Here is a 23,397-nt window from a genome sequence, read left to right as displayed (position 1 = left end):
TTTAATGATGCAAATGATTTTGGAAAAAATCGGTTCAGATTTAATATATCTTTTATTCGATATGTACTATTATGGCTATATAAGCCATAATTTTGCAACGATATTTTCAAAGTTTCGCATGAGATATTCAACTTGAAAATTTCATCCAAATCAGATGGAATTTAGATATATCTCCACATATATATCTTTCATCCGATATGCGGTTTTTTTAACTGCAGTAGCCACAATTTTTGTCCGATCATTACACTATTTGGTATGAGAATTTCTTTTTAATGTCTCAATGCGGTTGCAAAATGTTAGTAAAATCCGTTCAGATTTAGATAGAGCTCTATATATCCGATATGCGGGATTTAACTGCAGTAGCCAAAATGCGTGTGCATTTGATCAAAGTCTGCTCATATTTAGACATAGCTCCTCATCCTTCCCTTTTTGGCCCATTAGCCATGTCCGTCAGTCTGTCTGTCGATAGCACACTAACTTTCGAAGGAGTAAAGGTAGGCGCTTGAAATTTTGCACATAAACGCTACATCACAATGATCTATGACAATGCAGGTAATGAAACTCATCATGCATTTTATTAGTGTAAGTCGTTTGGGATTGTAAATGGACCAAATCGGTCCATGTTTTGATAAAGCTGCCATATAAACCGATCTGGGGTCTTGACTTCTTGAGCCTCTAGAGGTCGCAATTCTCCTCCGATTTGACTGAAATTTTGCACGTCTTGGTTTCACTTCCAACAACTGTGCTAAGTATGGTTCAAGTCGGTTCATAACCTGATATAGCTGCCTTATGAACCGTTTCGGGGTCTTGACTTCTTCAGCTTTTAGAGAGCTCAATTCTTATGCGATTTGGCTGTAATTTTGCACGTGGTGTTTTGGTATCATTTCCAACAATTGTGCTTAGTATGATTCAAATCGGTTCATAAACTGATATAGCTGCCATGAAAACCGATCTGGGATCATGACTTCTTAAGCCTCTAGAGGTCGCAATTCTCTTCCGATTTGGCGGAAATTTTGTACAACCGCTTCTCCCATGACCTTCAACATACGCGTCCAATATGGTCTGAATCGATCTATAGCTTGATACAGTTTCTTTATAAACGGATCTCCTGATTTTGCTTCTTCATCACCTACAAGGCGCAATTCTTATCCGAATAGACTGAAATATTACACAATGACTTCTACAATGTTCAACATTCAATTCATTTATGATCCGATTCGGACTATAAATTAAGATAACTCCAATAGCATAACAGTTCTAATTCAATATTCTTTGTTTGCCTAAAAAGAGATACCGCGCAAAGAACTCGACAAATGCAATCCTTGGTGGAGGGTATATAAGATTCGGCCCGGCCGAACTTAGCGCGCTCTTACTTGTTGAAGTACTCACCTATACCATTAGAATCTGTATAAAAAATTTGTTGGTATTAAAATTCCTTAAAAGAACGAAATACTTGAAATTTCAACATTTTGCTGCTTACCTGTTGTTGTTGTTAACATTAGCATCTGTTTGCTAATAATCATGGTTGCTAAATTTTGTAATTACCTGTGAGTTTTACTTTCCAAGGTATTCTAAAGCATCTTCAATTAGAACATTTTAAAAATGTTCATCTTGAAATTTTAAATTTTTGCCTCTGTGTTACGATTTCCGGGCATAGTACACTGTTGCGTTAGCCTCATCATGATGAGTTTCCTTACATTCATATCGCAAATCATTGTTATGATGAGTTTCCTTACCTACATTTCCATAGATCATTGTGATGATGCGTTTCCTTATGCTTCCAATTAAGAAAGCTGTGGAACCCCTCTTCCTCAGGACACTGGATATTTGAGGTGTGAACGTTTCCTCCTTTGATACCTCACTAGCTACTGTGTAGGAACTTAAGAAGGATCAAAGAATCTCAAGATGTTATTCATGACCCTTTATTTGTAAAAAAGAAAATTTATCTGCCTATTCCATTTGTTGATCCATTCCAACTTATTTCAACAGATAATTCAACACAAATTATACGAACAAGTTATTGAGGCAATTTGCAATCTCTAGAGTTTACTTATCTGCATTGTCATAGATCATTGTGATGATGTGTTTCCTAAGGCATCCAGGAGCAATTGAGAAAGTTGTGGAACCACTCTTCCTCAAGACACTGGATATTTCCGGTGTAAACGTTTCCTTAGATACTTCACTTGCTACTGTGTAGGAACGTTAGAAGGGTCAAAGAATCTCAAGATGTTAGTCATGACCTCTTATTTATATAAAAGAAAATTCATCTGCATCTTACATTTGTTGATCCATTCTACATTATTTCAACAGAGCATTCAACACAAATTACACGAATCAGTAATTGTAGAAATGTGAAATCTCTAGAGTTTCCTTATCTGCATTGTCATAGATCATTGTGATGATGCGTTTCCTAACGCATCCAGGAGCAATTGAGAAGCAGAGAAACCACTCTTCATCAGGACACTGGATATTTGCGGTGTGAATGTTTCCTCCTTAGATGCTTCACTAGCTACTATGTAGGAAGGTTAGAAGGATCAAAGAACCTCAAGATGTTATTAATGATCTCTAATGGAAATAAAAGAAAATTCAACTGCCTCTTCTACTTATTGATCCATTCTACCTTATTTTAATAGAGAGCAAATTACACGAATCAGTTATTGAAGGAATACGCAATCTCTAGGAAAACTACCTAAGTGAATTGTGACTCTATATTAATCTCCACACTAAACTTGACCATCGAATGTTGTAAACTCTTCATTCAACAGATTTTTATAAAACTTAAGAGTAAGGTCACATTTTTTCGAAGCTACTTTTTAGTTTTTAGAGCGCAAAACAAGCGGACTACTGGCTTAGGTGTATGTATGTCCATAGTGTCATGGGGCGCATTAATATCCGCACCCTTTTTTCAACCTAACCTAAGTCACTTTTATAATCAACGACATATATAAAGCCTTCTAAGAACCACCCTCGTATTGTATGAGTTAAGCTACTTATATGGAAAATATGCTCTTTTTCGAATTGTTTTTGTTTGCATTTGAATTCATAGCAAACAATCATTTCGATATGATTTTTCATTTGATTTTTAAATGAGTCCATTGGAAAAGGGGAAAAACCAACAATGATTTTAATAAAATATGAATGAATTACAATGAAACAGATACACAACATGAATACAAATGTTGTAGATCATAAAATTCAAAGCAGAACATTAGCATGTGCAGAATATAAAGAAACAATTTTACGCAAGTTACTAAAGCTCTATAGAGATGTAGAAATGTTTAACATTTATTGAATTTGGGGAACAAAAGGCTACATGTGAATTTATAGCAATAAGCTACCATATTTAGAGGAGTAGTAACATATTGATAGCATTGTTGGAAGGAAACTTCTAACAATCGAAAATTTATATTGAGGTAAGTATATAACCATTAAAGTCTGGTAGCACTAGTTGTAATTGATATCATATGACAACTAGCACTTAACAGATAGTAGGTTGGCAAGTTTGGCTTGGGTTGCCAACAAGATTCACATTAGAAATAAACTAAGGCTTAAGTTTTGAAACAAATCAGTAAATCCTATTACTAAGAACACCATGAGCAATATCATGGATAATTTCAGCGTTATGCATCCATGATATTGCTCATGGTGTTCTTAGTACTAGGATTTACTGATTTGTTTCGAAACTTAAGCCTTTGTTTATTTCTAATGTGAATCTTGTTGGCAACCCAAGCCAAACTTGCCAACCTACTATCTATTAAGAACTAGTTTTCTTATATATGATATCAAGTACAACTAGTGATACCAGACTTTAATGGTTATATACTTATCTCAATATAAATTTTCGATTGTTAGAAGTTTCTTCCGGGTGAATATGGTTTTTTTTATAAAACTAAAGCCTATTTTAAGGCAAAAGATAAATCGTTCTTCCAGAATGTTAGAGCATCGCTGGAAAATTTTTGTGTTTTTGTATTACCCCAGGCTATCCAATTTTAAAATTGCTATTTATTAAATATATGACGCCTTTTATTTTACTGACAGTACTTGTCTATGATTTTAAATAATAATTTTCAGCAATGTGTTAGGCTTGCCTGACCATACTGATTGCATTCTAAACACTAGGTTTATAATACATCAGCTTTTACAACAATTTAAAGAGTTAAAATGTTAATCAAAAAGAATCATTTCCCCAATAAACACTCAGAATGTATGAATAAAACGACTCTTACAAAATATTTATTGTGCGCATGAGATGTGTTAGTTATTCTGGTTTTATCAAAATGTGTACATTGAAAATAATAATTAATTAAGTAGCATCATGTTCATTTAAATTATTCATTAATTAGATGATGTTGTGTATGACTATTGTACTCATTGTTATTATAAATAATATTTCGTAGTAAGTTGAACACTTTAAAGCAACATTTAATATGATTTAAATTTTTGACTAATTTAAATTTAATTATCAACATTCAACTTTGCACCCAAATCGAAAACTTATTGCATCCTGTAGGGATATTAAACTTTTTCATTAAATACTCATAAAAGAACTGTAATATTAATGAAGAACAAGGTTAAACCTTAAGCTCTTAGAATAGTATCTCCGAATTTGTAAAAATTGTTTTATAAATATTATCTAACTATTACATTGAATTGAATCATTTTCAATGATTTCTATTCAAAGAACAGCTTAGCAAAGAACTTGTAAAAGTTAGGCAAGTTTGTCTTATGGTCAAAACACTTTGACTGGTACTATGCCTGATCGTGATTTCTGATACGCCATATGTCTTCATCAAAACTTTTGTCAAATTGATTAAGGCGCTCTACTTACGCAACCACTATTGAGTACGCTGTAGAGCAGGCTTTTGAAACATGCAAAACATGCCCCCTTGCCTAACTTTTATAAATTGGGGCTATTAATAGGAAGTATTTGTGCTACATTTTGAAAGGATAGTTTTATTTCTATTGAAGTCGTACGGGCAGCAGTGTAGTTAGTATTCATTCGATATTTAAATCTTTTCTTAAAATGACTATTTAGCTGCTAAATAGGAGCAAAATCCGAAGAAAAAGTAATTCATTCAATAACTTTTTATTTGGTTCTCTTCACTTGAATGGCGTTCAATGCGCCATATGGCAGCTATATATAAATATAGTCCGTTATAACCCATATCTAGGTTGGATGTCAGGAAGCTTAAGATAACCCACTGTTTCAAATTTCAGCGAAATTGGTTAAAAAATAAAGCTTTTGTGGGCATTAGACCCTTAATCGGGAGATCGGTCTATATGACAGCTATATATAAATACAGTCCGATCTGAACCATATTTGGGTTAGATGTCGGGAAGCCTTAAACTACTCACTGTTTTAAATTTCAGCGAAATCGCATAAAAAATAAAGCATTTATGGGCAATAGACCCTTTATCGGGAGATCGGTCTATATGGCAGCTATATCTAACTATAGTCCGATCTGAAACATATTTAGGTCAAATGTCGGTAGGCTTAAAACAACTCACTATTTCAAATTTCAGCGAAATCGGTTAAAAAATAAAGCTTTTATGGGCTTCAGAACCTTTATCGGGAGATCAGTCTATATCGGAGCTATATCTAAATATAGTCCTATATGAACCATATTTAAGTTGGATGTCAGGAGGCTAAAAATAACTCACTGTTTTAAATTTCAGCGAAATCGGATAAAAAATAAAGCTTTTATGGACATTAGACCCTTTATCGGGAGATGGGTCTATATGGCAGCTATATCTAATATAGTCCGATCTGAAGCATATTTGGGTTAGATGTCGGGAGACCTTTACCTACTCACTGTTTCAAGTTTCAGCGAAATCCGATAAAAAATAATGCTTTTATATGTTTCAGAACCTTTATCGGGAGATCGGTATATGTATATAGTAGCTATATATTTGGGTCAGATGTCGGGAACAATTTTGCAAATTTTGCCCATGAACATTCCACTAAGGAACAGAGGCAAACTTCTCACATATCAATGAGGGCAATCCGATTCAAGTTTTAAGCTCAATGTTAAGGAGCCTCCTTTTTATAGCCGAGTCCAAACGGCGTGCCGCAGTGCGACACCTCTTTGTAGAGAAGTTTTACATGGCATAACCTCACAAATGTTGCCAGCATTAGGAGGGGAAAGTCACCGCTGAAAATGTTTTTCTGATGGTCTCGCCAGGATTCGAACCCAGGCGTTCAGCGTCATAGGCGGACATGCTAACCGAGTCCAAACGTCGTGCCGCAGTGCGACACCTGTTTGAAGGTGTCGCGAAATCGGATAAAAATTAAAGCATGTATGGGCATTTGACCCTTTATCGGCAGATCGGTCTATATGGTAGCTTTATCCAAATATGGTCCGATTTGGCCCGTTCAAGAACTTGACCAGCGTGCATCAAAAATACGTATCTGTACCAAATTTCAGCTCAATATCTCCATTTTTTGAAGGCTGTAGAGTGATTACAACAGACACACGGACATCGTTAAATCGTCTTAGAATTTTACAACGATCCGAAATATATATACTTTCTAGGATCGGAAATTGATATTTCAATGTGTTGCAAACAGAATGACTAAATGAATATACCCCCTGTCCTACAGTGGTGGTTATAAAAAACAAATCAAAACAAAGTTAATAATACGAATATGCACAACAACAATAGCAAACACAATTAAATCAATATCTATAAATCTTAAGTGAAAGAAAGAGAGGGAGAGAGAGAGAGAGAGTTATCCAAAGACTTGACAATTTGAAGTCAAAGAGTAAAACACAAGATGATGCTCTTTATTTACAAAGCAACGCATACAGCATTGCCAGGCCCAAAAACTCATTGAGAATAATCAAGCAACAACTTGTTGTTGTTGTTGTGTGCTTCGTTAAGGGGCCTATAGCTTTGTCGGAAGCCGACATGGCAGACAACAGTGTTTGTTTTTTATTTGGCCACCATACGAAAGATATTCACAATTGTACACAATGATGATGATGATGATGATGATGATCATCATCATCATCATAATCGTAGTCGGTTGTTTGAGCGACAACCGAAGCAAATGCGAACGGCCAGAATTTGTGTATGGGGCATGACAGCAGTGTGCAGTAGCCAACGTTGTTCATTCGTTCGTTCCGTCGGTTCAAACATCAAACAGTCAATAGACTTCGATCAACAATCAATGCAATAGCGCGCGCGTTTTTCCTTCTTGTTTTCGTTTTGTTATTCTTCTTCAATTTGGCGAAACGCAGCAGTCTTGTATTGCCCCCGCGCGACACAGAAGAACAGCAACAACAATAGCAATAATAATAATGAACATAAAAAAGACCGCAAAAACAAAACAATGTTTTATTTAAATTTTACGTTAAGTGAATAACACAAACTACAACAAGAACAACAACAACGGCTACTACAATAATAAAAACAAAGCCAAGCAAAACAAAAGAATTAAAAAATAAATTACGTGCGGTTTTTTTTAAAGGAATTTTTGTGAAATACCTACATGTGTATGTATGTATGTACTAATACATACCCTAGCTGCCTAGAATCACAGAACCATGAGCCATGAGCCCTGAAACAAACATTTTCAGCTTCGTTGAGAATAAAAGTGCAAATTTGTGACAATATTTGTTTTAAATTAAGCAAGCAGAAAACCACAAAAAAATTATAGCAACAACAAAAGTAATACTGAAGTAGTGATAAAAAATTGTATTTTAATGTGTTATTATGTGTCCAAATAATTACAAACATAATTCAAAGTTTATAAAAAAAAAATGTTGAAAAAAAAGAGTTAAATAATATTCACATGTACCAACGATAAATGTGTTATTATTTATCAATTTTTGTATTAAATATCTCTTATGAATCTGCCAGTGTAATTCAATAGTGTGTTTGTGTTTGAGGTTCTACAATAAGTGAATAATTGTTTTTTTTTTCGAATGTTAACCACGCACTTTTTTAGAGCAAAGTTTATCGAATCAACGATAAAAAGTTAAGGTAAATTACAACATAATGCGATAAATAACCTTTTTAATAAACTTCGCGGAACTTGGCATCATTTTCAAATGTTACAGACAATGTTGCCAGATTGGAATCTTTTCACAAGGTTGTCAATAACAATTTTGAATTGAACACGGGCTCAATTATCAATACTGATTTTGAGTTGAACACCGTTTCATTGAAATTAGCAATGCATAATAGGTTTTATTTTAATTTAGGTTGGCCCAATATGAGTAAACGACGTTAATCTTCTTCTATTATAAAAAAAATGAAATTGTTGCGCTTTGTTTGTTTGTCTGTTCCGTATAGACTCAAAAACGGCTAAAACGATTTTCTTAAAAGTTTCACAGATTGCAGAGTTTGAGCCCCTGGTGATAATAGGGTACTACATTTTTTTAATATCCGAAGGGGGAGCGGACCCTCCCCCTTACCCGAATTTTCAAAAACGCCAGATCTCGGTGCATGGGTGCACCGAATTAATCGAAATTTTGTATACCACCTTATGGTACCCCAAAAACACGAAGTTTGTACAACATTTTGGGGTCAATAAACATGGGGGGACGCCCCATCCTAAAACCCAGCCGAACGGACATGTTTACCGATTGGTACAATATGGGTATCAAACGAAAGGTATTTAAGAGTAGAGTACCAACATGGTATTCAAAGTTCACCCTAAGTGTGGGGGTGTCCCAACAGGACTCTTTCACCGCTTTGGGCAATATGGGTATCAAATGAGAGGTATTTAAAAGTAGAATACAGATTTGACATACAAGTTTTTTTTTAGTATTTGAAGCCCCCCAAAAACCCCCAGCAGGACATATTTACCGATTGGGACAATATAGGTATCAAATGAATGGTACAAACTTGGCATAAAAACGGCACCCTAAGTGTCGGTGGGTACCTCACCCCCAACAACATTACCCTACAAGACACTTTTACCGCTTTGGGCAATAAGGGTATCAAATTAGAGGTATTTAAGAGTAGAGTACGTACTTGGCATAAAAATTTCACCTTTAGTATCGGGGAGTTCTCCACCCTTCAAACAAACTACCCAACGGGACACTTTTACCAATTTGGGCAATATGGGTATAAAATGAAAGGTATTTCACAGTAGAGCACAAATCTGACATAAAAATTTATTCCAAGGTGTCTACGGGGCCTCTCCAAGCCCAAAAATACAAAAAACGGACATGAATGTCCAACGTCATAAAATCATAAAATGGGTATAAATTTAAAGTTCTTTGAGAGTTGACTAGGAATCTGTTATACCATTTGGGACCGAGTCTGGAACCGGAGGCGTTCAGCGTCATAGGTGCACATGCTAACATCTGCGCCACGGTGGCCTTTTTTCGACTGCCTGACCATAATATCGTCCTGCAGGCGGAGATCTGGACGATTAGCGAATGCCATAGGTGATGTGGTGTTAACACAAGGGCGTCGAGTGTGAACATTATAACGGACAGTAAACTGGCTATAAGGGCAATCACAACCAGGACGGTAAGGTCACGAACAGTCTACGAGTGTAAAAAGGAGATTCACGCTTTCTCTGAGGATGGCACGATCCGCATCGTTTTGGTGCCGGGCCATAGCCGAGTAACTGGGAATGAGAAAGCAGACGATTTGGCAGTGAAGGCCAGAGAATTGCCGTCAATTAACTTGGTTAACACGAAGCCTCTCGGGTCGACGCAGTCCGAGTTAAGGGCGTGGGCGACGAATGCGCATGCAACCCTGTGTAACAGCGAAACGGTTGGTAGGACGGCGAATTTCCTATGGGGGGATTCAGATCGTAAGAAGACGAGGCCCACCCTGTCCTCTAGCTTTGATGCATCTGTGTAGCATGATCTTCCAGATGGTGATACTAGAGTTCCTTCAATCAAAGACTGTGCCTCCGGCACACTTGTCCACAAGTGTATACTCAGGTATCCGATCTAAAACTTCTTCTTTTCCATCGTCGCCTCGATTATACCGCAACGGAATGAGCTGCTCCCATCCTTTATCCATTCTCCCATCGCCTTAAGTGGCTGCCTCATATTTTATTTGTATGTCAATGGGTCGGATATCTAGAATAGTCTTCAGTGCTCTAGTGGGCGTGGTCCCCATCGCTCCACCTATGCTAAGACCAAATGTTCTCCAAACCTTTGGTATTATCCTTACCATACACTTTTCCCCCATCGTAGTCCACAAAACTACTGAAGTAAGTACTAGTTTCATCACGCTTCTATAGAGCCATTGGACTATCCTAGGATTCAGGTCCCATTTCGATCCTACTGCCCGTCTACATAGCCTTCTCAATACGCTCCTGAATGTGACACTTCCAATTTAGTTTCCTATCCAAGATCACTCCTTAGTATTTGCTCTAGTCAGATATCGAAATAGAGATATGGAGGTCACTGTAGCGGAGAGGGCATGTCTGCCTACGACGCTGAACACCTGGATTCAAATCCTGGCGAGAATCATAAAAAAATTTCAGCGGTGGTTATGCCCTCCTAATGCTGGTGACATTTGTGAGGTTCTATGTCATTTAAAAACTTTTCCCCAAACAGGTGTCTCACTAGCGGCACGCCGTTCAAACTACAGGTGTGCGCGTGACTCGTGAGAAGTCGTGTCACACGTGAATCACGCGTGAGTCACGTGATTCGTGAGTAAGATCTAAATCTAATCACGTTATCGTGCGTGAGGGGGATTGAATTAAAATTCTTCGGGCATTAAAGAAGAAGCGGCACGCCGTTCGGACTACAAGTGTGCACTTGACTCGTTAGCAGTCGTGTCACACGTGAGTTCCGTGATTCGTGAGTGAGATCCAAATCTAATCCCGTGATCGTGCGTGAACGTGATTGAATTAAAATTCTTCGTGCACAAAAAAAGAACACGAACCACAAGATATCACGGCTCATAGGAAAATCACGATCGTGATCTGTTCTGCTTACGGAAAGTCGCTAAAATTTTTAATTGTTACGCGAGCGAAATTTGAAAACCGTCAAATGTTTTTGTTTCCATACCAAAACACGTCGTTATTTTCTCGACGTGATTGAATTCAAATTTTTCGTGCGTGAATCACGACCCAAACGCTAATCGCGACTCACAAGAAAAACACGAACCACAAGATATCACGACTCATAGGAAAATCACGATCGTGATCTGCTCTGCTTTCGGAAAGTCGCTAAAATTTTTAATTGTCACGCGAGCAAAATTTGAAAGCCGTCAAATGTTTTTGTTTCCATACCAAAACACGTCGTTATTTTCTCGACGTGATTGAATTCAAATTTTTCGTGCGTGAATCACGACCCAAACGCTAATCGCGTCTTACAAGAAAAACACGAATCACCAGATATCACGACCCATGGGAAAATCACGATCGTAATCTGTTCAGCTTTCGGAAAGTCGCTAAAAATTTTAATTGTTACGCGAGCGAAATTTGCCGTAAAATGTTTTTGTTTCCATACCAAAACACGTTGTTATTTTTTCGTGAGTCGTGCCAGTCGTTTTTTGGCTCGTGAGTGGACATAAAATAGCTGTGCATGAGCGTGAATATTTTTTTTCGGCTCGTGAGCGTGAGTTAAAAATCACTCACGCGCACATCTCTAGTTCGGACTTTAGTTCGGCTATAAAAGGGAGGCCCCTTAACATTGAGTTTAAATATGAATCGGACAGCACTCATTGATATGTGAGAGGTTTGCCCCTGTTCCTTAATGGAATGTTCATGGGCAAATATGCAGATACCAAAATCGTTCGTTCGAGGAACCGAGGTGCGGCAAATTGACTCCTCTGCGTCTTCCTCGTGAACAGACAGATTTCACTCTTCTCTGAACAGACATTGAGACCCCCCGATTAAGCCCAGTCGTATGCCACCTCCAAGACTATTTCGGCTCTTCTGCATAGCTGGTTCAGATCCCTACCTCTTAGAAGTATTACATTTTTTTACTTTCATAAGGTGTAGGGTATCTTTATAGTCACACCATTGAAGAAACGTAGTGCATCAAATTCACCCACCTTTGTCTTCCTAGTGAAAATACAGATTTCAGTCTTCCCTGGACTGGCATTGAGACCCCCGATTACACCCAGTCGTATGCCACTTCCAAGACTATTTCACCTCTTCTGCATAGCTGGTTCAGATCCTGACCTCTTAGAAGTTTTACATTTTTTTACTTTCATAAGTTGTAGGGTATCATTATAGTCGGCGATCTCCCGACTTTTGCCTTATTTGCGTGCATGAATTTTCTCCGCTCATTGATTTGCAAATGTTACAAAACTTAGTCAACAACAAATGTCTACTGTTTTCACTCATCTTTAAGAACCGAATGAAAGCCACGCTTGAAAGACCACCATCCAAGCATGAGATTATGTAACTCGATTTCGAATTCTATTATGACATAATGAATGCAAGGGATCCCACATTGAGAACAGCTGTTTGTTGTTTACCAAAAAGGCAAAATTTTCAGACTTATGAAGAAACCCAAAAGCAAATGAGAAATGTGTGTCATGCGGGAATGTAGGGTACCCCTTAAAGCAATACAAATACATTCGCTCCTATCGTTGTTATTGTTGTTCATATCTTGTCTTCAATATTCGATATTTAATTGAAAACTTTTCACATCATTGAACAGCAAAAAACACATTCATTGATTTGACTCTCCGTAGGGTAGACGCCAACTCAACTCCACAATTATGGGAGAAAAAAAAAAGCAAATTACGGATGCCTTTGCCCCAATGGAATAACACAGTTGTGGCAAATGATGATCTATCCAAATGGATAATTGTGAGCTATATTTTGGTTTGTCTCTTTCAATGAGGGTAAATGTGTCTCAATGCTTAAACAGAGGCATACAGAGTTAGGCCTTTAGAAGAGTTTTCAGAAGGGCCATAATATGGTGAAAAATTCATCATTTGTAAACCCATAGGAGCTATGTCTAAATATACTCCGATCTCCATCATATTCAGGAAGGCTATGTAAGGGTCTAACGTGGTGTTTTTAGCAAGACTTCCAAAAACTGTGCCAAATATGTTTGACATCGGTTCATAACCTGATATAGCTGCCATATAATCCGATCTGGGATCTTTACTTCTTGAGCTTCTAGAGGGCGCAATTATTTTCCGATTTGGCTGAAATTATCTACAAAAGCTTCTCTAGTCTGAATCGGTCTGTTCCCTAATACAGCTCCCATAGAAACCGATCTCCATATTTTACTTCTTGAGCCCTAAAGGGGTGCAATTCTCATTCGAACTGGCTGAAATTTTACACAAGGGTTTCTGCTATTGTCTCTAACATCCAATCCAACTATCATCCGAATCGAACCCTAACTTGATATAGCTCTAATAACATACCAATTCTTTTCTTATATCCTTTGTTTGCCTAAAAAGAGATGCCGGGGAAAGGACTCGAATACGATCCATGGTGGAGGGTATATAAGATTCGACCCGGCCGAACTTGGCATGCTTGTATTTGTTAAAGACTGTAGAGTGACTTAAACTGGCAGACGGACGGATGAACAAGACTAGATGGTTTTAGATTTTAACTACGATCAAGAATAGATGTACCTTATGGGGTTCGGAAATGGGTACTTCGATGTGTTGCAAACGGAATGACAAAATGAATATTCCTCCCATACTTCGATGGTGGGTATAAAAATTACTACGTCACTATAAATACCCTAAATAATGAATACATGCAATTTCATAAAAATCGGACATGGGAATCAAGGCTCAGGTGTTAATGAGTTAAGAAACACTAAGGAGTTATCTACCACATCATTGAAGACTGTCCGATTCATGTTTAAGCTTTTTGACAAGTGACTCGTACCGCAAGGCGTAGAGAAAATACACACCGCTGAATACCTAACAATTTTCGCCAGTATTATTGTGGGGATTACCATAGCTGAAGATTTTTTGTATTGGGTTGCCCAAAAAGTAATTGCGGATTTTTCATATAGTCGGCGTTGACAAATTTTTTCACAGCTTGTGACTCTGTAATTGCATTCTTTCTTCTGTCAGTTATCAGCAGTTACTTTTAGCTTGCTTTAGAAAAAAGTGTAAAAAAAGTATATTTGATTAAAGTTCATTCTAAGTTTTAATAAAAATGCATTTACTTTCTTTTAAAAAATTCGCAATTACTTTTTGGGCAACCCAATATGTTTTCTCCAGGATTCGAACCCAGGCGTACAGAGTCACAAGCAACTAACCTCTGCGCCATGGTCTTGTTTAATATCCATCATCAAAGGTCTTTTCAAGGCCATTTGTTTTTAAATCGCTGAACTGCAATCCATCGGTTCCTGCTGCCTTACAATTTTTCCGCAAATTACTACAATATTAAGAAAATTTAGTTTCTGTAGTGCCATCATCATCGTTACTACTGCATATCGACCACCATGAAGTTGTTTTCATAACATTAGCAAAAATGGTAACCCATCGGCTCCTGCTGCCCAAGTGTTCTTCTATAGGTTGTTACAATTTTATGCTAATTCTGGTTGTACAGTATCATCGCCGTTGCTACTATCACTAAAAAACTTTGAAGAACAATTTTTTTCTTAAACCTCACAACAGTCTGGGTTCAAATCCTGGCTACACCAGAAAAATTGTTGCAGAATATTGAATGACCATAGGTAAGCTTCACTTATCCAAGTTCATATCTTCGGAAGACCCCATAGCCCCCTAGGCCCTTAAGGCCCCAGAGTACAAAGCCTTTTTAAGTTCCACCCTGTTCTCATATAATAATGATTGTTTGTCATATGAGCATGTGTTCCTAGCTTAATGTATTCTGGTATTGGTGTATGGCTTAAAAAAGTACTCTTCTCCTAAACTACTCCCCCATATACGCCCACCCTTTTTCGCTCACCAAGGCGATGCTGAATTCTAGTCAACAAAAGGGAGGTGGGAAAATTGCAGGGGCATCTTTACAGGGTGGCCGGATCAAACAAACGAACAATTTACAATGAGCGCATCTATGTGTGGCAATCGGTTGGCTTAAGAGTATTTAGAACTCAATTTGTATGACTTTTTAACAGTTCGAATTAAAAATCCGCTGCTCCAAAGTCAGAAAGTGTGACCGACCAACAACTGAGCGAGCAACCAATAGACGAGTAACGAACAAACAAATCGTAGCAGCGTATGCATTAAGCGATACCAGCATGTCGATACTCCAACATGGGGCATGGGGTGGGTATAGCTGTATGGCTGTCGGTCGATATATCTGTTGAAATGGTTTGGTAAAAAAATGGAAAAACAAATGAATCCAAAGCTATTCACCGCCATTCACAGTTCAGTGCAGAATTTAAATGATTTTATTTTGTATTTTTTTTTTTTTGTTTTTTTTTGGTCGATTTGCACATGCATGCCATAAAACTATAGAATTTTATTTAAATTCTATAGAGTGTCGTAAGTTTTTGTCGGCAAACAGTGCCATACCATGATGGGTTTTGTTTTACATTGTAAAAAAACAACGAGGAACAGAAACCAAACAGAGGTCGATATTTTCCATAGAAAATAGAATACAAAAGAGTTTCGAATATAACCTGGTTGGGGAAAATAATCAGTGAAGTTTCACTCCACAAAGGCTTTGGATAGTATTTTAGGTATTGGGGGAAAAATTAATCAACTCTCAGTGTGTAGCAGTGTTTTTTCTTTTTTTTGCTCTCTAGTTTACGACTTTATTTATGTTGGTGTTTTAAAGCTTGAAGTTATATCTTTACGCACTAAATTAAAGCCATTGGAGTCAGAATATGACAATCATGAATAATTTGTTTATTCCAAAGGGTTTCAAATTTATATTTCAAGATCTGGGTATGTTGTTGTTGATTTTATGTGGCGGTAGCGATCCTCGTCAAGCTCCTGTAGGCGAGCAAGCTCGTTCCGGTCCAAAGGACCTAACGCCGCGGGAACAAGGTGGCTATTGGTTATTTAACGGTGCTAATAACTCGCCTTGTCAAATCGAGCTTAGTAGGCACTCAGAATTTGTGCAAGATCCGTTGCCACCCGACCTCTCACTGAGACTCTCCCCTTGATTCCGCTGATTGTCTGCGACTGCAGTTACAGCTACTCCGGATGGAGCATTCCACTATCCCCAACCTGTGGACGCGCCTGGTAGCTTGCATCTAAGCTTCTCGTGACAGCTATGAACACCACACAGATCGGAGCCCAATGTTCCAGCCTGTGTGGTGGACACGGCTATCCCGTGCATATTCGATGTGTGTGATTGTTGTAAGTGGAGGCCACCGTAGCGCAGAGGTTAGCATGTCCGCCTATGACGCTGAACGCATGGGTTTGAATCCTGGCGAGACCATCAGAAAAAATTTTCACCCGTGGTTTTCCCCTCCTAATGCTGGCAACATTTGTGAGGTACTATGCCATGTAAAACTTTTCTCCAAAGAGGTGTCGCACTGCAGCACGCCTTTCGGACTGGACTACAAAAAGGAGGCCCTTTATCATTGAGCTAAAACTTACATCGGACTGCACTCATTGATATGTGAGAATATTGCCCCTGTTCCTAAGTGGAATGTGTATGAGCAAAATTTGCAATTCGCCGCATAGATCGATTTCGGATCTTGATTTCTTGAGCCGCTAGAGGGCGCAATTATTATTCAATTTGGCTGAAATTTTGAATGAAGTGTTTTGGTTTAACCACCAACAAATGCGACACGCATGGTCCAAATCAGTTCATAAACTGATATCGCTGCCATATAAACCGATTTCGGATCTTGAATTCTTGAGCCGATAGAGGGCGCAATTGTTATCTGATTTGGCTGTAGTTTTTGGAAGAAGTTTTTTGGTTTTACCATCAATAACTTTGCCAGGTATGGTCCAAATCGGTTCATAACCTTCATAACCTAAACCAATTTCGGATCTTGACTTCGTGAGCCTCTAGAGGGCGCAATTGTTATCTGATTTGGCTGAAATTTTGCACGAAGTCTTTCCTTTGACCATCAACAACTGCGCCAAGTATGCCCCAAATCGGTTCACAACCTCATATAGCTCCAATAAAAACCGATCTCCCAATCATACTTCTTCAGCCTCTAGAGGGCGCAATTCATATCCGATTTGGCTGCAATTTTGCACGAAGTCTTGTGGTTTGACCATCAACAACTTTGCCAGGTAGGGTTCAAATCGGTTCTTAACCTGATATAGCTCCCATATAAACCGATTTCGGACCTTAACTTCGTGAGCCTCTAGAGGGCGCAATTATTATCATATTTGGCTGAAATTTTGCACGAAGTCTTTTGGTTTGACCATCAACAACTGCGCCACGTTAGCCCTATATCGGTTCACAACCTGATATAGCTCCAATATAAACCGATCTCCAGAATATACTTATTGAGCATCTAGAGGGCGCAATTATTATCCGATTTGGCTGAAATTTTGCACGAAGTTTTCTGATCAGACCATCAACAACTGTCCCAAGTATGGTCCAAATCGGCTCACAACCTGATTTAACTCTCACATAAACCAAGGAGGCCACCGTAACGCACCGCCTATGACGCTGAACGCCTGGGTTCGAATCCTGGCGAAACCATCAGAAAAAATCTTCAGCGGTGGTTTTCTCCTCCTAACATTTGTGAGGTACTTTGCCATGTAAAACTTCTCTCCAAAGAGGTGTCGCATTGAGGCACGCCGTTCGGACACGGTCATAAAAAGGAGCCCCCTTCTCTTTGAGCTCAAACTTGAATCGAAACTGTTCACAACCTGATATAGCTCCAATATAAACCAATCTCCCGATTATACTTAATAAGCCTCTAGAGAAAGCAATTCTTATCCGATTTGGCTATCCGATTTTGTACAATGGATTCCATTTTGGTCTCCAACAGTCATACCAAGTATGGCCCCAAACGGTTCATAACTGAAATAGCATAGCATAGCTGAAATAGCATAGCAATTCTTATCCATTATCCTTCTTTTATCTACAAGGAGATGTCGGCCAAAGAACGTGGCAATTGCGATCCATGGTGGAGGGTATAAAATTCGGCCCTGCCGAACTTGGTTCATTTTTACTTGTTTTATAACGAAACCATCAAATGCAATAAGACTCTAAAAGGGTTTCCAGAAAAGAAAAATCCCTCCTAAGAATTTTGAAAAAAAAAAATTTGTTTGATTTTTTTTTTTTTGAGCTATAGAAAATTGCCGACTTTTGAAAAGCTAACTTTCCCCTACAACCTAAACTTCTATGATGGAAAAATCCCTCCTAAGAATTTTGAAAAACAAAAAAAAAGTTGTTTGATTTTTTTTGAGCTATAGAAAATTGCTTACTTTCCCCTACCAACCTAACCTTCTATGACGGAAAAATCCCTCCTAAGAATTTTGAAAAAAAAAAAAATTTGTTAGATTTTTTTGAGCTATAGAAAATTGCCGACTTTTGACAAGCTTACTTTCCCCTACAACCTAACCTTCTATGACGGGAAATTTTATACATAGGATTATATTATGGCTTTCAAAAGTGTGCAAAGTACGGTTCAAATCCGTCAAGAACCTGATATAGCTCCCATATAAACAGATTTCCCAATAAGACATCTTGAGCCCCTGGAAGCCACAATTGTTATCCGATTTGTCTAAAATTTTCCACATAGTGTTCTGTTATGTCTTTCAACAACTTTTCCGAGTATGGTTCAAATCGATCTATAACCTGATATAGCTCCCATATAAACCGATCTCCCGATTTGATTTCTTGAGCCCCTAGAATTCGCAATTTTTGTCCGATTTCGATACAATTTTGCCCACAGTATTTTGTTATGACTTCCAGCAACTCTGCCAAGTACGGTTCAAATCGGTCTTTAACCTGATATAGCTCCCATCTCCCGATTTGACTTCTTGAGCTCTTAGGTTAGGTTGAAAAAAGGTGCAGATATTAATCCGCCCCATGCCACCATGAACATACACCTAAGCTAGTATTCGGCTTGTTGTGCGCTCTAAAAGCTATAAAGTAACCTCTAAAAAGATAATTTTAAGTTAGGAATTCCGTGCTTCTTACAAAATCCTTAATTGTTTTTAATACCACTCCCCTAAGTTGGTTCATGTCGGATATTGTATATCCACCTAAGTGCCGGTATCTGTTGGATGCGAAGGCCGGGCAATGACAAAGGAAATGGCCGGCCTTCGCCCGGGCCGGGCCCTGCACATGCTATCACTTGCCGCACCGATTTTACATAAGAGAGCTCGTAGTCCTATATGTCCCGTTATGATACCAATAGCTATACTGACCTCCTTCTTACATACTTTCAGTAATATACTCGTCTTCTCAAGATCTGGATCCCCCCATAGGATTTTCGCCATCCTACCGACCGTTTCGCTGTTCCACAATGTTGCATGCGCATTCGTCGCCCACTCCCTTAATTTGGGCTGCGTCGACCCGAAAGGCTTCGGGTTAACCCAGTTCATTGACGGCAGTCCTCTAGCCTTCACCGCCAAATCGTCTGTCATTTCATTTCCCCTTACTCCGTTATGGCCCGGCACCCAAACGATGCAGACTGTGCCATTCTCAGATCTCCTTCTTACACTGCAAGACTGTTCGTTACCTTACCCTCCTGGTTGTTATTGCCCTTATGGCAATTTTACTGTCGGTAAAGATGTTCACAATCGACATCCTCGCGTTACCACCACACGCATTCTGTGATCGCCCGGATCTCTGTAGGACCGTATTATGGTCAGGCAGTCTAAAACAGATCTCAGTCGCCTGGTTCTCAATGTAAACCCCAAGGCCCATTCTGTCCTCTAGCTTTGATCCATCCGTGTAACATGATCTTCCTGATGGCAATACTAGGGTTCCGTCAATCCAAGACTGTGCCGATGGCAACAGTGCCTCGCACTCGAAAAGAGAGCTTTATTTAGAATTCGGTAAGTGCACGTTGTACCATGAATGTATTCGGGTTTATTTTGCTTCACACAAAGTATTTTTCTTATCGTCTGCTTTCGTAGTATGAAATTCGTGTGAAGGCTCACATACACACGCACGCGTAGTTTTCTTATATTAGACAGACACAATAACGGTTTGTATGATAAGTTCATCTATTGAAAAAGAACAGCGAGACTCTTCCATATGACTCGGTGTGCAGCGAGTTATTTCTCATGTCTTAATGAAGCAGCGATGAATTCAAGAGAAAATAATTGCCAAGCACTAAATGGGATATCCCGGCACGGTATAGCTGTAAGAACCACACAAGCTGGAACAAGTCCGATCTGTATGGTGTTCATTGCTGTCATGAGAAGCTTAGCTGCGAGCTACTGAGCGCGTCCACAGGTTGCGGATAGTGGAATGCTTCATCTCAGGTATCCGATCGGAAACCTCTTCCCTTCCTTTCAGGTTTCCTATCGTCGGCTCGATTATACCGCGATGGTATGAGATGCTCCCATCCTCAGTCCATTCTCCCATCGCCTTAAGTCTCATAGCCCCAGTGACTGCCTCACACTTAATTTGTATGTCAATGGGTCGGATATCTAGAATAGTCTCCAGTGCCCTAGTGGGCGTGGTCCTCATCGCTCCGCCTATGCCAAGACAACATGTCCGCTGAACCTGTTGTATGGTCCTTATGTTGCACTTTGCATATTCCCCATACAATGATGACCCTTATGAGCATGCAACGGCCATATGTATGTGCTTAATTAAGTAATCATTAGTTGACAGCATAACCGATGTATGATGCTTATAATAGGTGATCATTTTAACACAAATCGCCTCCAGTCATTTAATTGCAGATTTCAATCTTTTTCTAATCACTTGATATATGAACGAATATGTCGCTATGTCGTTTTTGTTTTTACATCTCCACGAAAAGAGCAACTTTTAGCTAATCTGACATTTCATACACGAATCATTTCAATGTCTGTCCGTATTTATTTCATGTTTTTAGTATGACGCAGGCGGCAATGGTTGTGGCTAGCCTCCGATGAACTCATGCAAACACTTCAAAGTGTTCATTACACCACAATGACTAAGAAGACGCGCGAACTCTATTTGAGTCGGTCGAAATGCCTTGCCCTCAACCCAAAAGCTGACTCACAATCGATGATTTCAAGAGAGAATGTTGCCAGCATCAGAATGACAATCATTTGCATAACATCAGTTGCATCTATAATTTGCGCTGAAGTTAAGAAAACTGTGTGTGAGTATAGCGAAGGCAGGGTCGAATTTGGGAAACACTGCAGCAAATCATCAGACCAAAATAAGGTGGGAGAAATGTAAACTTTGGCTTATATAGAAAAACGTAGGAAAGTATATGTGAGGGCTCAAATACAAACAGCATGCCTATATCAAGGGAAGATCGGTGGCGACTTCACTGCACGAGGTTGTGCATAAAAAAGAAGAATCCTTCGATGACAAAACGTACACGCTGGCGGTATGCATTGACATCGAGGGCTTTTAACAATGTGCAATCCAATCTATAGACCAGTACCGGATGAACCCGATCCTTAGAGACTAACCAGATGCTAAGAAACAGGTGGATAAATTGTGGGTCCCATGGCATAAATATAAGGGAGAATGTAGTACAAGGCACGACACGGGGGGCATTTTAACCGCCACTCCTTTGGGTGACCACCATAAATGACCTATTACGGATGCTGACTAAAGGGGGATTTGAACCCGTCTACGCTACGCAGACAATGTTATAATACTTCTAAGGGGTAAGGATCCGAACGAGCTATGCAGAAGGGCCGAAAGGGTCCTGCATATGGCATATGACTGGGCTACACCCAGAGGTCTCAATGTTAACCCAGAGAAGACTGAAATATGTCGGTTCACGAAGAAGACGAAGGTGGGCCAAATTAACGCACCACGTTTCCTTAATAAGACGATCACGATATCTGACAAGGTCAAATAATTAGGTGTGATCATTCAGGAGCGTACTGAGAAGGCTCACTGTTGTTGGGCATTATGTAGATGGGCCGTAGGCTCGAAATGGGGCCTGAATCCGAGGATAGTCCACAGGCTCTACAGAAGCGTGATTAGACCCATACTTATTTACGCCTTAGTAGTTTCCTCGAATGCTATGGAGAAAAAGTGCAACATAAGGATCATGCAACGGGTTCAAAGAAAATGTTGTCTTGGCATAGGCAGAGCGATGAGGATCACGCCCACTAGGGCAATGGAGACTATTATAGATATCCGACTCATTGACATACATATTAAATGTGAGGCAGCCTCTGCAGCTATGAGAGCGATGGGAAAATGGATTGAGGATGGAAGCATCTCATACCATCGCGAAATAATCGAGGCGACGATAGGAAACCTGGAAGGAAGGAAAGAGGTTTCCGATGGGATACCTGAGATGAAGCATTCCAGTATCCGCAACCTGTGGACGCGCTCAGTAGCTCGCAGCTAAGCTTCTCGTGACAGCAATGGACACCATATAGCACGGACCTTTTCCAGCTTGTGTGGTGCTTACAGCTATACCGTGCCGCGATATCCCATTAAGAGTTTGGTAATTATTTTATCTTGAATTTAGCGCTGCTTCAGTGAGACATGAGAAATAACTCGCTGCACACTGAGTCATATGAAAAAGTCTCGCTGTTTTTTTTTTTTTCAATAGATGAACTGATCATACAAATCGATATTGTGTCTGTCTAATATAGGAAATATACACACGAATTTCATACGTGTCTCCTTGGGTGGAGAGAATGTTCCATTTACAGAAAGCGCAAAATACGAGAGTGCTTTGCTGGACAGGAAATTAAACTTAAATTCCAACATTTTGAAAAGGGCAAGAAAGGCCACTCTTGCCCTATACACCTGCAAGACCCAAGGAACCTGTCTCCTTGGGTGGAGAGAATGTTCCATTTACAGAAAGCGCAAAATACCTGGGTGTTTTGCTGGATAGGAAATTAAACTTAAATTCCAACATTTTGAAAAGGATAAGAAAGGCCACTCTTGCCCTATACACCTGCAAGAGGGCCATTGACAAAAGTTGGGGGTTTAGACAGCGTGTCATGCATTGGGTATATACTGCAGTTGTCAGACCTATAATGCTATATGGTGTTGTGGTCTGGTGGACGGCACTTCAAAAATCCACCTACTGCTCAATACTTAACCGGATCCAAAGGATGGCTTGTTTGTGCGTCACAGCCGCACTGAGGACGACACCATCTGATGCACTGAACGTAATGCTTCATCTTATGCCTCTGGACATTGTGGCTACCCAAATTGAAGCGACCACTGCCGTGAGGGTCAGGGAACTTTCTCATTGGTCATGTGGCGGCTACGGACACTGCCCCATCCTTGATACAATATCCGATGTTCCAGCCAGTGTGGATTACACCCTACCTGAGCCGCTTTTTTATAAAAATTATTGTACCTCTATTCCTGATAGAACCGATTTGAACTATGATAACAGAAGTTGCATGGACTTTTATACAGATGGTTGCAAACTAAACGACCAGGTGGGCTTTGGGGTGTACTCTAAAGATCTAGAACTGGTCATTTTGAAAAGAGATCCTTGC

The 23,397-nt window shown here is 39.3% G+C and overlaps 1 protein-coding gene across 7 annotated transcripts in view; it reads left to right on the top strand.

Annotated features, from left to right (window-relative positions):
• Nucleotides 1–23,397, top strand: part of LOC106088092 (CUGBP Elav-like family member 2) — a 596,808-nt gene that overhangs the window by 232,053 nt on the left and 341,358 nt on the right. Inside the window, exon 1 of one of the 7 annotated variants that reach the window (XM_059364561.1) lies at nt 7,140–7,496. The exons of 5 other annotated variants lie outside the window; for them this stretch is intronic. The gene's annotated coding sequence lies outside the window, so the exon portion shown is untranslated. Of the gene's footprint in view, nt 1–7,139; nt 7,672–23,397 lie in introns of those variants that run through there. One more of the 7 variants, XM_059364557.1, reaches the window with a different exon arrangement.

The sequence above is a fragment of the Stomoxys calcitrans genome, chromosome 3, assembly GCF_963082655.1.
Source record: "Stomoxys calcitrans chromosome 3, idStoCalc2.1, whole genome shotgun sequence".
Taxonomy (NCBI): Eukaryota; Metazoa; Arthropoda; class Insecta; order Diptera; family Muscidae; genus Stomoxys; species Stomoxys calcitrans.
The sequence above is the reverse complement of the archived record's forward strand: the minus strand, read 5'-3'. Positions and strand labels throughout refer to the sequence as shown.